Source organism: Schistocerca nitens, chromosome 2, assembly GCF_023898315.1.
Source record: "Schistocerca nitens isolate TAMUIC-IGC-003100 chromosome 2, iqSchNite1.1, whole genome shotgun sequence".
NCBI classification, from domain to species: domain Eukaryota; kingdom Metazoa; phylum Arthropoda; class Insecta; order Orthoptera; family Acrididae; genus Schistocerca; species Schistocerca nitens.
In genome coordinates this window covers 135,304,032-135,316,731 of record NC_064615.1, presented here as the reverse complement: position 1 = coordinate 135,316,731, position 12,700 = coordinate 135,304,032, and positions in this window count along the sequence as shown.

The window sequence follows — 12,700 nt, the reverse complement described above, 5'->3', positions numbered from 1 at the left end:
CCGAGCGGTCTAGGGCGGCTTGTCACGGTCCGCGATGCTGCGCCCGTCGGAGGTTCGAGTCCTTCCTCGGGCACGGGTGTGTGTGTCGCCTTTAGCGTAGGTTAGTTTAAGTTAGATTAAGTAGTGTGTAAGCTTAGGGACCGATGACCTCTGCAGTTTGGTCCCATAAGACCTTACCACAAATTTCCAATTGTAATTGAGAATACTGCCACCCAGCCTGATGCTTAGTAGGAACAGTGGCCTATGTGTTGTGTTCTCCATCCTTTTCGTGCCAAATTCTGAATTAAAATTTCTTCCATCACCGCAGTTCGGACTGAATACTTCGGGACCATACGATCTTGCGCTAACATGAGCTGGTATCCTCTGCTGTGGAGGCGGATATCACTAGGTGTTTTATTGAATAATCGCTGGGAAAAAGATAAAAAACCATTATCTTACGATTTCTTCTTTTGTTTTTCAGCGTCACGTGACATCAAGATGTAAACGGCGGGCCGAAGTGGACGCATCAAGAATCTCATCCGTGTGGGAACTTCTTCATTTTACGATCAGCTTCTCACTCAGCAGGTATGTAGTAATTTTTTCGTATTTTTCTTCTTTGAAAGATATGTCAGCGAAGTTCCTCTGTGATGCTGGTGCTCTTTTCCATTTCGCAAATGAAAATTTTTCAGCTTGTTGATAAGTCGCTGTTACGAGTCCGGTAAAGCTCACAGTTGTTTTGCTCTCTAAAAGTAAGTTTAACTTATTTAAAAAAGAGCCCGTAACTTATTAACTTTTACATTCTGGCAGAATATGTTGCGTAGGACAGATACGTATATTGACTGCATTATAGACATAAAATGAAACTCTCTGTAGGCAGAGCTCCTCGTACAAAACAGGGAATAGTGCGTCTCAAGCAGAAGAAAAGGAGCGATGTTCAGAATTAATTTCTTGGAGGAATTAAAAGCGTAGTATTTTATCATGTGTATTTTATAAAACATAAGAAAATAACACAAATTTCAGTTTTGTATATAATAAGGCAATGACAGGCCGGTTTGTGGGGCAGATGGAAAAGTACAGGAAAGTAAGCTACACTAAAGGTACAAAAGATTTACCAGTTGAACGTTAAGTAAAGCGTATGAGATCAGTAAAATCATAGGTGGCACTGTCAAGTCATAGATGCCACTCTCATCGGCTCTAGAACAAATATTTCATCTTCTCAAAGCAGTGTATTCTGTAACAGGCAGTACGAAGCGCAACACATAAATGGTTCGTTATACACTCCAACATAAAAGCAACGACGCACTACGAAGCAGTTATCCCAATGGGATGGAAATCGGCAGATGTGGTGAAAATGTACAGACAAACAAATGATTACGATTTCGGACAAAGTGGATGATTTATTCAAGAGAAAGATTTTCACAAACTGATCAAGTCAATAACGCGTTGGTCCACCTCTAGCCCTTATACAGACAGTTATTCGGCTTGACATTCATTGATGGAGTTGTTGGATGTCATACTGAGGGATATAGTGCCTGCGAACTGGCGCGTTAGATCGTCAAAATCACGAGCTGACTGGGGGACCCTGCTCATAATGCTCCAAACGACCGCTTACCTTACTGGACAAGGTAGGTTTTGGCAAGTATGAAGACAAGCAGTAGAAACTGTCGTGTGCGGGCGGGCATTGTCTTGTTGAAATATAAACCCAGGATGGCTTGCCATGAAGCCGTGTGGCGGGCGATAGTGATGTTGGTATCCCACCGCTGTCTGGAGCGTCTCCAGACACGTCTTAGGCCTGGAATCTCATTGACTGGAGTAGAATCGTCTTCAGTGATGAGTCCCGCTTAGAACTGAGCCACGATGACCAGCAAAGAGGTGTCTGAAGATGCACCGGACACCGCTGGGATACCACTCTTCATACGGCATGACAACCAGGAGTGATGATCTGGGGTACCATTTCATTTCACAGCAGGAACCTTTGGTCGTCATCAATGGCCCCCTCACAGCACAGATGTACGTCGACGATATTTTACCCCTGTTTTGTTGCCCTTCGTGGCAAGCCATGCTGGGCTTGCATTGCGGCAAGGTAGTGCCCTCCCGCACACGGTGAGAGTTTCTTCTGCTTGTCCACGTGCTTTCCGAATCCTGCCTTGGCAAACAATATCGCCAGATCTGTCCCCAGTGCAGAACGTTTGGAGCATTATCAAATGGTTCAAACGGTTCTGAGCACCATGGGACTCAACATCTGAGGTCATCAGTCCCCTAGAACTTAGAACTACTTAAAACTAACTAACCTAAGGACAGCACACAACACCCAGCCATCACGAGGCAGAGAAAATCCCTGACCCCGCCGGGAATCGAACCCGGGAACCCGGGCGTGGGAAGCGAGAACGCTACCGCACGACCACGAGATGCGGGCCCAGAGGTGGGACCAACGTGTTATTGACCTGCTCAGTTTGTGAAGCTCTTACTTTTGAATAAATCATCCAATTTTTCTGAAATCGAACTGATTTGTATGTCTGTACATGAACATCACGTCTACCGATCTCCGTCTTATTCGGACCATCCCTTCGCGGTGCGTCGTTTGATTTGTCATGGAATGTATAACGTTGCAAATAAAGTCACAATTGTCACGGAGAAACCTGAAATCAACAATATGGATGTACAGGTAAGTGCAGTATAAGTGAGTTCTTTTTCTGTCGAATGTCTTTCAGCTGATCAAGGTGTAGTGTCCACAATAATGAAATTATACGTTGCCTATGGAGCATGCGATCCAATATTCAGAAATGCTTTTTATAGAAATTATCTTTATCACATAAATTAGTAACTAGGTTGTTCCTAATTTCTGTGATCATCTCGGAGGATCTCGTAAACGGCGAAGCAAATCTAATCTAATCTCCATTCGTCTGTTAGCACGCTAATGTCGTAAGCTTCTATGAAAAATAATTGAAGGACGGTAAATATAGAAATACGCGACAAGCATTTGGACGTCGTTGCCTTATCATGGAGATCAGAGACTGGCTCGCGCTGTAAAACAGGACAAGCGGCGATCTTTGGAAAATTTGACGTCAAAGTACAACGCTAGTACAGGCAGAACGTTTTTGGAGCATACTGTTCAGCGCACGTTGCTTAACATGTGACCCCCGAGAAGATGACCGCTGCGTGTTCTCATGTTCACCAAACGACATCGCCAATTATGATTGCAGTGGACACGGGGTCATCGAGATTGGACCGTGGATCAGTGGGAGCGTGTCGCGTGGTCAGATGAATCGCGTTTCTATCTAAATCAGATGAACATTCTTGTATAGATATGCTGTCATCAGGCGAGTGGTTGCTAGAAAAATGCATCGCGCCAAGGCAGAGGCCGGTGGGGGCGGTAATACGCTATGAGGGGCATTTACATGGGCTTCCATGGGGCCTATATCGTTGGGTGCTAACAAGGGATGGAGGCTGCTTGGGAACTAATGACCAAGAGCCCGAACATTACCTGCAAGTACATTTATGTGATTTGTGTTCCGAGGACATTGTAGGAATACATGGTTTGGATTGTCTTCCTCTCCGAAATCACGTGGAAGGGTGGCGCTTAGGTTGAGACGATAGAGGTGTTTTTTGAGCTTCCAATGATTAAATTTCAGCCACGATAACACTGTCCCCTGACGCTCCTCGTTGTTTGTCCCTTATTATACCATGGTACTCTTGGAATCGTGGGATGGATTAGTGCGTAGTGACTGCTTTTGATTTTAGTTGTCCTCGACTTTTGCTCTTGCCAGTCCAATGACAATCGCTTTCTGAGCACTGGTATCATATCTGTGAGAGGGAGTTTATCATATTTAACAGCTCCATTCAGAGATGCCTGTTTTGTTAGGACATTTACTTGTTCATTTCCAGGTGTCCCAGAGTGGCCTTTCATCCACACCATCACGACGTTACGACAGTTCCTCTGCACTCGAGACACAACATTGATAGCTGCTGGATCTGTAGGAGTGGTCAAGCAATTATGGCGGTTTCTGATCGGGTGTAGAGCTGACATACTATCTGAGATTATGACTGCTGTGCCTGAGGTCTTCCTCATTCTGTTATCGTCCACCGGCGCAAAAATGGGGACGAACGGTGTTTGAGCAACGACTCTCGCTCGTCTACAAAACCAGTGCTGCTCTTAACGACTTAAAATTGTATTTGTACTCCATTTTATACGTCTGTGAGTGATCGGTTGACAATGCGATGCCCAATTGCTTCTGTTACCTTGGGTATTTTGATTTTGGCGAATCACAGAGACTTCCCATAATAATTAATTTTTGTGCTCCGCTTCGGTTATAACATAAATTATTAAACTTTTGGTTTATTTCTTAAAGTGGCCGCTTGGGCACGCCTAGCACGTGACGCTTGCAACGGTTGTTGGGTTGTTGTCACGCTGTATACTGTGTATCAGCCATCTGTCGTTATTGCCCGTCGACCATGACTGTTCTATCTATTAATTAACAAGGCGTGACTACCTACAGTTCATACCTGTACCGGTACTTAGCTAAAGCTCTTCTGTTGCTCTGATGGTGACTTATGCCAGTGTAAAATACATTAACTAAAGAATTACTGAAAGAAAATGGGGGTTCTGAAGGAAGCGTCGGGAGCGTCATAGGAAGTGAATACCGTTCTTCTTGCAGATATGCTCTTAGCGCGTCACACGTCTTTGGAGAAAACTTTTAGCAGGAACACCCCTTCCCTGAACATTACGAGGCATAGTCTTCCCTAAACATTACGAAGTATAGACAGCTCCATGCGCTGAATTGCTTGCTGTTGGACAGATTCGTTCACCTGTGGAGGTCTGTCCGTCCATCCCATATACATACAGAGATTTCCTCGAGCAAAGGTAACCCTTCGACGGTTGTTTGACATATGATAAAGAGTTAAAGCTTCTCACCATATGAAAATTTGAGTGCTAACACTTTATAACCTAAAATCAGTATCTTGTCTGTTCGTGTCAAAGGCACCAATATACAGAAACATAAAAAAGAAATCAGAGAATACATAAAGCAAACAGCTCAAAGTATACATGTCCGGGCATAAGAGCTTGAAAGATTACAGCATGGATGACCAAAATCCCTCAAGCTTGAAGCAGATCTTTCCGTGTGCAGGACGCGGGACATAGCTGGTAGTAGGGCACGGATTCTGTTTCTTCGCAGTCACAGTTCGTAGCGACGACTAGAAATCCGCATTCTTGCAAATTAATTTTGGATCTCCAGATTGCGTAGCGTAGGCAGTTGAGAGCACGCCACTTCCCGTGGTCGTCAGTCGGCAGATTTTCAGATGGTTGAGACTTACGCGGATCGTTTGCTGCTAGCGCTTTCCGTATTTATATTCTGACTTCGGTTGGAGTCGTTTGCAGTATGTGGCTGGTTTCATGAAGCTTTTCCTGGGCCTCAGTTTCCGGACGGTTGGTACAAATCACGTGATGGATGACTATGGTCGCTGACCATGTTTCTTCTTTCCACAGTGGCAACAAACACACAGTGGATACCTGATTGAGGCAATACTTGGCAGTGGTGTAGGTATCAGATATCCATCAATAAGCCGACACGTCTCATTTAGTGCCTTGTTGATTTCTTTAATGTGGACAGACGTTTACCAGAGGAAGCATGCGTATTCTGCCAAAGAGCAGCTGACTGCTAACGCCGGTACTGTTAAAGTTAGTGAATGAGATCTCATGTACTTACGATGTTATTTCTGGCTTCCACCTTCATTCATGTGTTATGCCGAAGCTGTTTGTACGTGAAGGTGCGAACACGTGTGAAAACCAAGGATGATCAACAACGAGTACAGTTTGCCACTGTCCAGTGTAACCTCTCGCGAGCAAGTTAAGAACTCATCTTAGTAGCTTGTGGCACATTCTTACGCCGGCATGACGGCAGCAGTGTACCGTTGCGGGGGCTCCACAAGATAGTGAAAGTGGAGAGTCAGCACGATCCACGGCGCCAGAGCGCTGCCCGCAAATCATGGAGGACAGTCGCAGTTGAGTTCAGGCCGTGCACATCTCACTCGATGGAGTTCCAGATGTGCTCTGTCGGACTGACATCAGGTGGTTCAGGTGGCTACACGAATACTCTCATGTTCAAAAATGGTTCAAATGGCTCTGAGCACTATGGGACTCAACATCTTAGGTCATAAGTCCCCTAGAACTTAGAACTACTTAAACCTAACTAACCTAAGGACATCACACACACCCATGCCCGAGGCAGGATTCGAACCTGCGACCGTAGCAGTCCCGCGGTTCCGGACTGCAGCGCCAGAACCGCTAGACCACCGCGGCCGGCTACTCTCATGTTCATAGTGAGTCACTCAAGCCATTGTGGCACAGTCAGGAGGTGAATGGATGGTACACTGACTTCCTAAAGGTACAGGTCGACTGCGGGGTCACTTCCCTCCATTATCAAACTAACGATTCCTTGATGCCTCACGATGTGTCCAATCAAGTGATCCCTTCTTTTAATCAGTTCATGCCATAAAAGTCGATTCTCCCCATTTCGATTGAATACATCTTCGTTACTTGTACAATCTACAATCTAATCTTCAGCACTCTTCTGCAACACCACATATCAAAAGCTAGTATTCTCTTCTTGACTGAACTATACATCGCCCACTTTTCACTGAAGACAAATACTTCTCGAAAATACTTACTATCAGTTTATTTTATATTTCCCTGCTGCGACCATCGACAGTTACCTTGTTGCCCAAATAACAAAACCCAACGGCTACTTACAATGTCTTTTTTCCTAATCTAACTCTCAGCATTTCCTGATTTTATTTGAATACATTCTAATAATCTTGTTTTACTTTTTTTGATATTCATCTCGTAAGCTCTTCTCAAGACACTACCTGTTCTTGTATAAAACGTTCTCGGTCTACTTGTTGCTTCAAATCCAGGTTAAATTTCGAGCTTCCGACGATATTGTCCATCGTCTTCATAAAGAACAACTCAGAGCCGTGGCTGTTGTGACAACCATTTATAGCTCATACAGAACTTGTGATCTATATCTTCATCTACATGCATATTCCGCAGGCCACCGCATGGTGCGTGGCAGGGGATATCTTGTACCACTACTACTCACTTTCTTTTCCGTTCCATTCGCGAAGAGAGTGGGGTAAATATGATTGCCTGTACGTTTTCGTACGAGCCCTAGTTTGTCTAATCTTCGTCGACATTACTCGAAATGAACGCTGGCAGCAGCCGAATAGTTCTGCAGTCGGCTTCAAATGTCGCTTCTCTAAATTTTCTCAAAAGTGTTCCGCGGAAAGAACGTAGTCTTCCTTCAGGAATTCCATTTTGAGTCCACGAAGCATTGATCGGCGTATGTTACTATTACGTTATGATATCAGACATTATGTCCATGTCTACACTGGCAGTACCAGTGCTCTCACATTTGTGAGAAGGAACACCGGGATTCCGAGATTAATCATCTGAAGTACGTGTTCCGGAAGAATGGCTGGTTAGGGGTTTCAACTTAGCGCTCTCCAAGAAACGAAAACGTGAAAATGTTGAACAACCACTCGACGATCTAAGAATCGTGCTTATTCCTTTCTGCGGTGCTACATCTAGCAAACCAAGTAGAGTTCTGGGAAGAAGAGGCGTGAACCCTTTTATTTGACCACCTGTGAAAATACAGGTGATCCTGCCTCTGTTAAGACATTATCAGTCAGGCTCCCTGGAATTTATAAGATTCTTTGTGAGTGCAGCTACATTGGTCAGTCAGTGCATACCGTTACCGACCGCTCTGCAGAAGAATAATGGCACATTGAAAATTGAGAACTTGAGAAACCAGAAGTTAATGAACACAGTCTCAGAAATAAAAACAGAATAATGTTTGAGGAGAGTAAAATATTGTTCCACTCTCCTACGAGGGCCAGTTAACAAGTAATGCCGCCTACTTTTTTTTTTTTTCTTTCTCACTAAGTTTGGCACACTTTCGCAAACTTTCTTCTACAGCCCATTCCAATAACAGTGTCATACATCAAAAAATGACAGCAGTGTGTAACTGAAGAAGTATATTTTTTCGTCTATAGTCGCAATTTACGTATTGCGCCGACTGGCTACGGGTTTCGCTACACAGTGTCTAATGTTCAAAAATGGTTCAAATGGCTCCAAGCACTATGGGACTTAACATCTGAGGTCATCAATCCTCTACACTTAGAACTACTTAAACCTAACTAACTTATGTTGTATGTTAACTGGGGACCTAGAAACGACGGAGAGGCTCCGTCCCTGCCGCAGCCGCAGTGGTCCACAAACCCACGACGACAACCGCAGTCCGCTTCACCCCTCCGCCGCCCCACACCGAACCCAGGGTTATTGTGCATTTCAGCCCCCGGTGGACGCCCCCCCCGCCCCCCCCCCGCCCCCCCCCCCACACAAGAAACGTCTCACACCAGACGAGTGTAGCCCCTATGGTCAAAAAATTCGATTACATAACTAGAGCAGTAGTGCAAGGACTGTTTACAAAAATATCATACTCTATGACAGCAAACCAGTGGCATATAGTGAACCTTAAAACGTAGCCTAAATATGTCGGGAATGTGTAAACAGCGTACAAATTTAGAAAACGCCTGGCCTTGGAGTACGTAAAAGAAAGCGTTCTGTGACTGATTTCCTTACTGCAGAGGCAGAAACGCTGAATCACTTTTATGAATGGCTGGTGCTGGTGTACGAAGATGCTACTGTGGACGTCAGCACCGTTAGATGATGAGTTCATAGGTAGAGAAACTAAAGAGCCAACACAGCTGGCTGATGCAACGTGGGGCAGCGCGCCCTCGGCTACGGTGGCGACCGCCGAATAGTAACAGATGAATTGTATCGCCAGTTGTCCGACGGTAAGTGCAGTTTGACGGCCATTGTTAACAAACAGGGCTACTCCAAGATATGTGCTGAAATTTTGGCCGACAAGAATAAAAAGAAGAGGAAAATAATGGCATCGAAACTGTCCTACTCCTCAACGAAGCTCATTGAGGGTATCACTTTGAAGATGCGAAGACCTTGAAAAATTGTGTGCACCAGCGGCTGTGGAAGCAGGATCATGATTTTTGCCGCTCAGTTATTCATGTGCTTGCCTCAAGGAGGAAAAAAATAGTGGACCAAGATGGTGACTACACTGAAAAGTGACGAATTAGCTAGCGTAAATCGTAAAGACTGCCAGTCTTGCTTGCGAGATAAGGCGGAGCTCACCATCTGCAGCATCGTCGACAGAACCGACTGTGGTCCTATGGTGCAGAGTCGAGTGGAGGGCCTGAATCAGAGGCCTGAGCCTGAAGTTTTAATATATTTATTCTTTGCTACTAAGACACTCCTTCAGTCGAATCAACTTAACGATATCCCTGTCACCTGGCAGCGCTTTTGATAGCTTTCAACCGCGAGGCTATGAAGAGACGTTGCCATAGAGACGTTTACAAAATCACGTAGTAGACGCGCGAAGTAGCTATACTTCTACATCTGTACATTATGCATGTTTGTCTGTACGACCATTTCACATTTTCAAAGATGTTTTCATGAATACACAGAAATGAGATTTTTTGGATATTGCGCTACAAACACACTTCAGTTTTGTTTATGTTTGTAACAGAAACATTGCAAAATGAATACCTGGCCAGTGCAGGGTTTGTCAGCTAGTAAGCATATCTTTGATGAATTCTATGTTCAAAAGACGCAGATATTCTAACTGAACGGCAAAGAAATGAAAAAAAAGTGACCGAAACGAGATTTTAATCAGTGTTCCAGCGATTTCTAGTCTTGAGCAGTACTGATTTTTTTCCCATCTTTCTGTAGTTTACTCTTCGCGGAAATGCTCGTAGAGCATGCACCTTTATTCAAAAATTTGCATCACCCAGGACCGCTACATGAGAAGCGAGCTTTCTACCAGGGATCCACACTATCTCTCGAAACGAAAAAGAACTTTACTTAAGGTATTACTGATTCTAGGAAAATTTCACTGTCGATTTTTGAGATATTTTTGCTGTGGTAGATTGATATCCAGTTGTGAACTTCATGTACCATAGATACAAAAAATTACAATGACGTCACTGACGTGTGGTCTCTTTGGTAGCAGGGCGTGGAAGCGAGCTGTCGATGCTATGAAGACAGAGAGAAGAGCGCTGAACTGGTTACGCTACCACTAGAACACTGTCAGCACCGATGCAGACATGGGTACTATGCCTGAGATCGAAACGTAATTATGGCATATGCCAGCCAATCACGAGCTGTCTGTGGTCTATAAATGTCACAACAGTGGCCACGGTATAGTCAGTTGTTTCTGACGAAGAAGATTGAGGATTTCGCCAAAAGTATGAATTTTAGCCACATCTGCTGTGACCAGTAAAACGACGACGTTTTATACAGGGATGTCGTCGCGAGAAACTTCGAGATCGTATCTACTCTGTTCAGCTGAACTTTCAAATCTGTGTCTAATGTTCAAAAATGGTTCAAATGGCTCCAAGCACTATGGGACTTAACATCTGAGGTCATCAATCCTCTAGACTTAGAACTACTTAAACCTAACTAACTTATGTTGTATGTTAACTGGGGACCTAGAAACGACGGAGAGCCTCCGTCCCTGCCGCAGCCGCAGTGGTCCACAACCCCACGACGACAACCGCAGTCCGCTTCACCCCTCCGCCGCCCCACACCGAACCCAGGGTTATTGTGCAGTTCAGCCCCCGGTGGATGCCCCCCCCCCCCCGCCGCCCCCCCCCCCCACCCAGGGAACATCTCACACCAGACGAGTGTAGCCCCTATGTTTGCGTGGTAGAGTAATGGTGGTGTACGCGTACGTGGAGAACTTGTATGCGCAGCAATCGCCGACATAGTAGAGCTGAGGCGGAATAAGGGGAACCAGCCCGCATTCGCCGAGGCAGATCGAAAACCGCCTAAAAACCATCCACAGACTGGCCGGCTCACCGAACCTCGACACAAGTCCGCCAGGCAGATTCGCGCCGGGGACCAGACGCTCCTTCCTACTCCGGAAAGCCGTGCGTTAGAAAAAATGGCTCTGAGCACTATGGGACTCAACTGCTGAGGTCATAAGTCCCCTAGAACTTAGAACTACTTAAACCTAACTAACCTAAGGACAACACACACATCCATGCCCGAGGCAGGATTCGAACCTGCGACCGTAGCGGTCGCGCGGTTCCAGACTGTAGCGCCAGAACCGCTCGGCCAACAGCGGCCGGCGCCGTGTGTTAGACCGCTCGGCTAACCGGGCGGGCCTAACTAACCTAAGTACATTACACATATCCATGCCCGAGGCAGGATTCGAACTTGCGACCTTAGCAGCAGCGCTGTTCCGGACTGAACCACCTAGAACTGCTCGGTCACAGCGGCCGGCTGCGTCTAATGTAATCTAATTTCTAAATGAGTTCACCCCCCCCCCCACACACACACACATGTACATACACACACACACACAAAGAAACCGGCCCACCACGAAAGACTCACGGAAATTGGTCACAAACTGATTTTCTTAGAGGTATCGACCGAAAACACTATGTAAACTTTAGCGGCCGATGGATGAAGACGCTGTAGCGCACTTTCACTGAGCAGCTGGCAAGGATAGTAAACAGGGGTATACCGATACCAGGCCGTAAAGTATTTGCAAAATTCATCCAGCGTACTCAGTTGGATAGTACAAGCCCGTGAAAACTATACGCAGATGTCAGAATGTAAGAGAGGGCCCGTATTTAGGCTCAGAGAAGCCGTCTGGAACAGTCGGCTAATCGCTCTACGTTGGAGTAGCAGTGATGCCACTATTCGATGATGTTGGTAGGAATGGGTGAAAGATGTCTGAACGCGCCGTCAAGAAGGAAGTGGTCTATCAAGAGAGACGACAGAACTTCAGGATCGAGCAATCGTCAGAGAGACTCTCAGACCCCCGGATTCATCATTATACCGATCCGACGTGGAGATGGTGCTTCAGTGACCACAAGGAGCTTTAATAGGCGCATAACAGAAAGGGGGCTGATCTCACGGCACCCGTCGGCATCTGTACACCAACTAGACCGTTTCCAGCAGTGTTGGACATATTCGGCCTGGAACCTCATTGACTAGAGTAAAAGTGTTGGTTCAAATGGCTCTAAGCACTTTGGGACTTAATATCTCAGGTCATCAGTCCCCTAGAAATTAGAACTACTTAAACATGACTAACCTAAGGACATCACACACATCCATGGCTGAGACAGGATTCGAATCTGCGGCCGAAGCAGTCGCGCGGTTCCGGACTGAAGCGGGTAGAACCGCTCGGCCACCGCGGCCGGCGAGCAGAAGCGCCTTCAGCGATGAGTTCCTCTTCAAATTTAGCCCCAGTGACCAGCGGAGACACGTCTGGAGACGCCCCGGACAGCAGTTGGATGCGAACCTGATTGTCGTCCGCCATACGGCCCTACAGCCTCTGGGGTGCCATTTCATTTCATAGCAGGACCTCTTTGGTTGTCATCCGCGGCGCCCTTACAGCCCAGCAATAATCTACTCCCCGTTTTGTTGTCCTTCATGGCAAGCCGTCCTGGAATTACATTTCAGCAAGATAACGCCTGCCCGCACTCGGCGAGAGGTTCTACTGCTCGTCTATGTGCTTGCCAAACCCTTTCTTGGCTAGTGAGGTCGCCGGATCTCTCTCCAGCTGAGAACGTTTCGATCATTACGGGCAGAGTCCTCCAACCAGCCCGGGACTTTGGCGATCTAACGCGCCAATTGTGC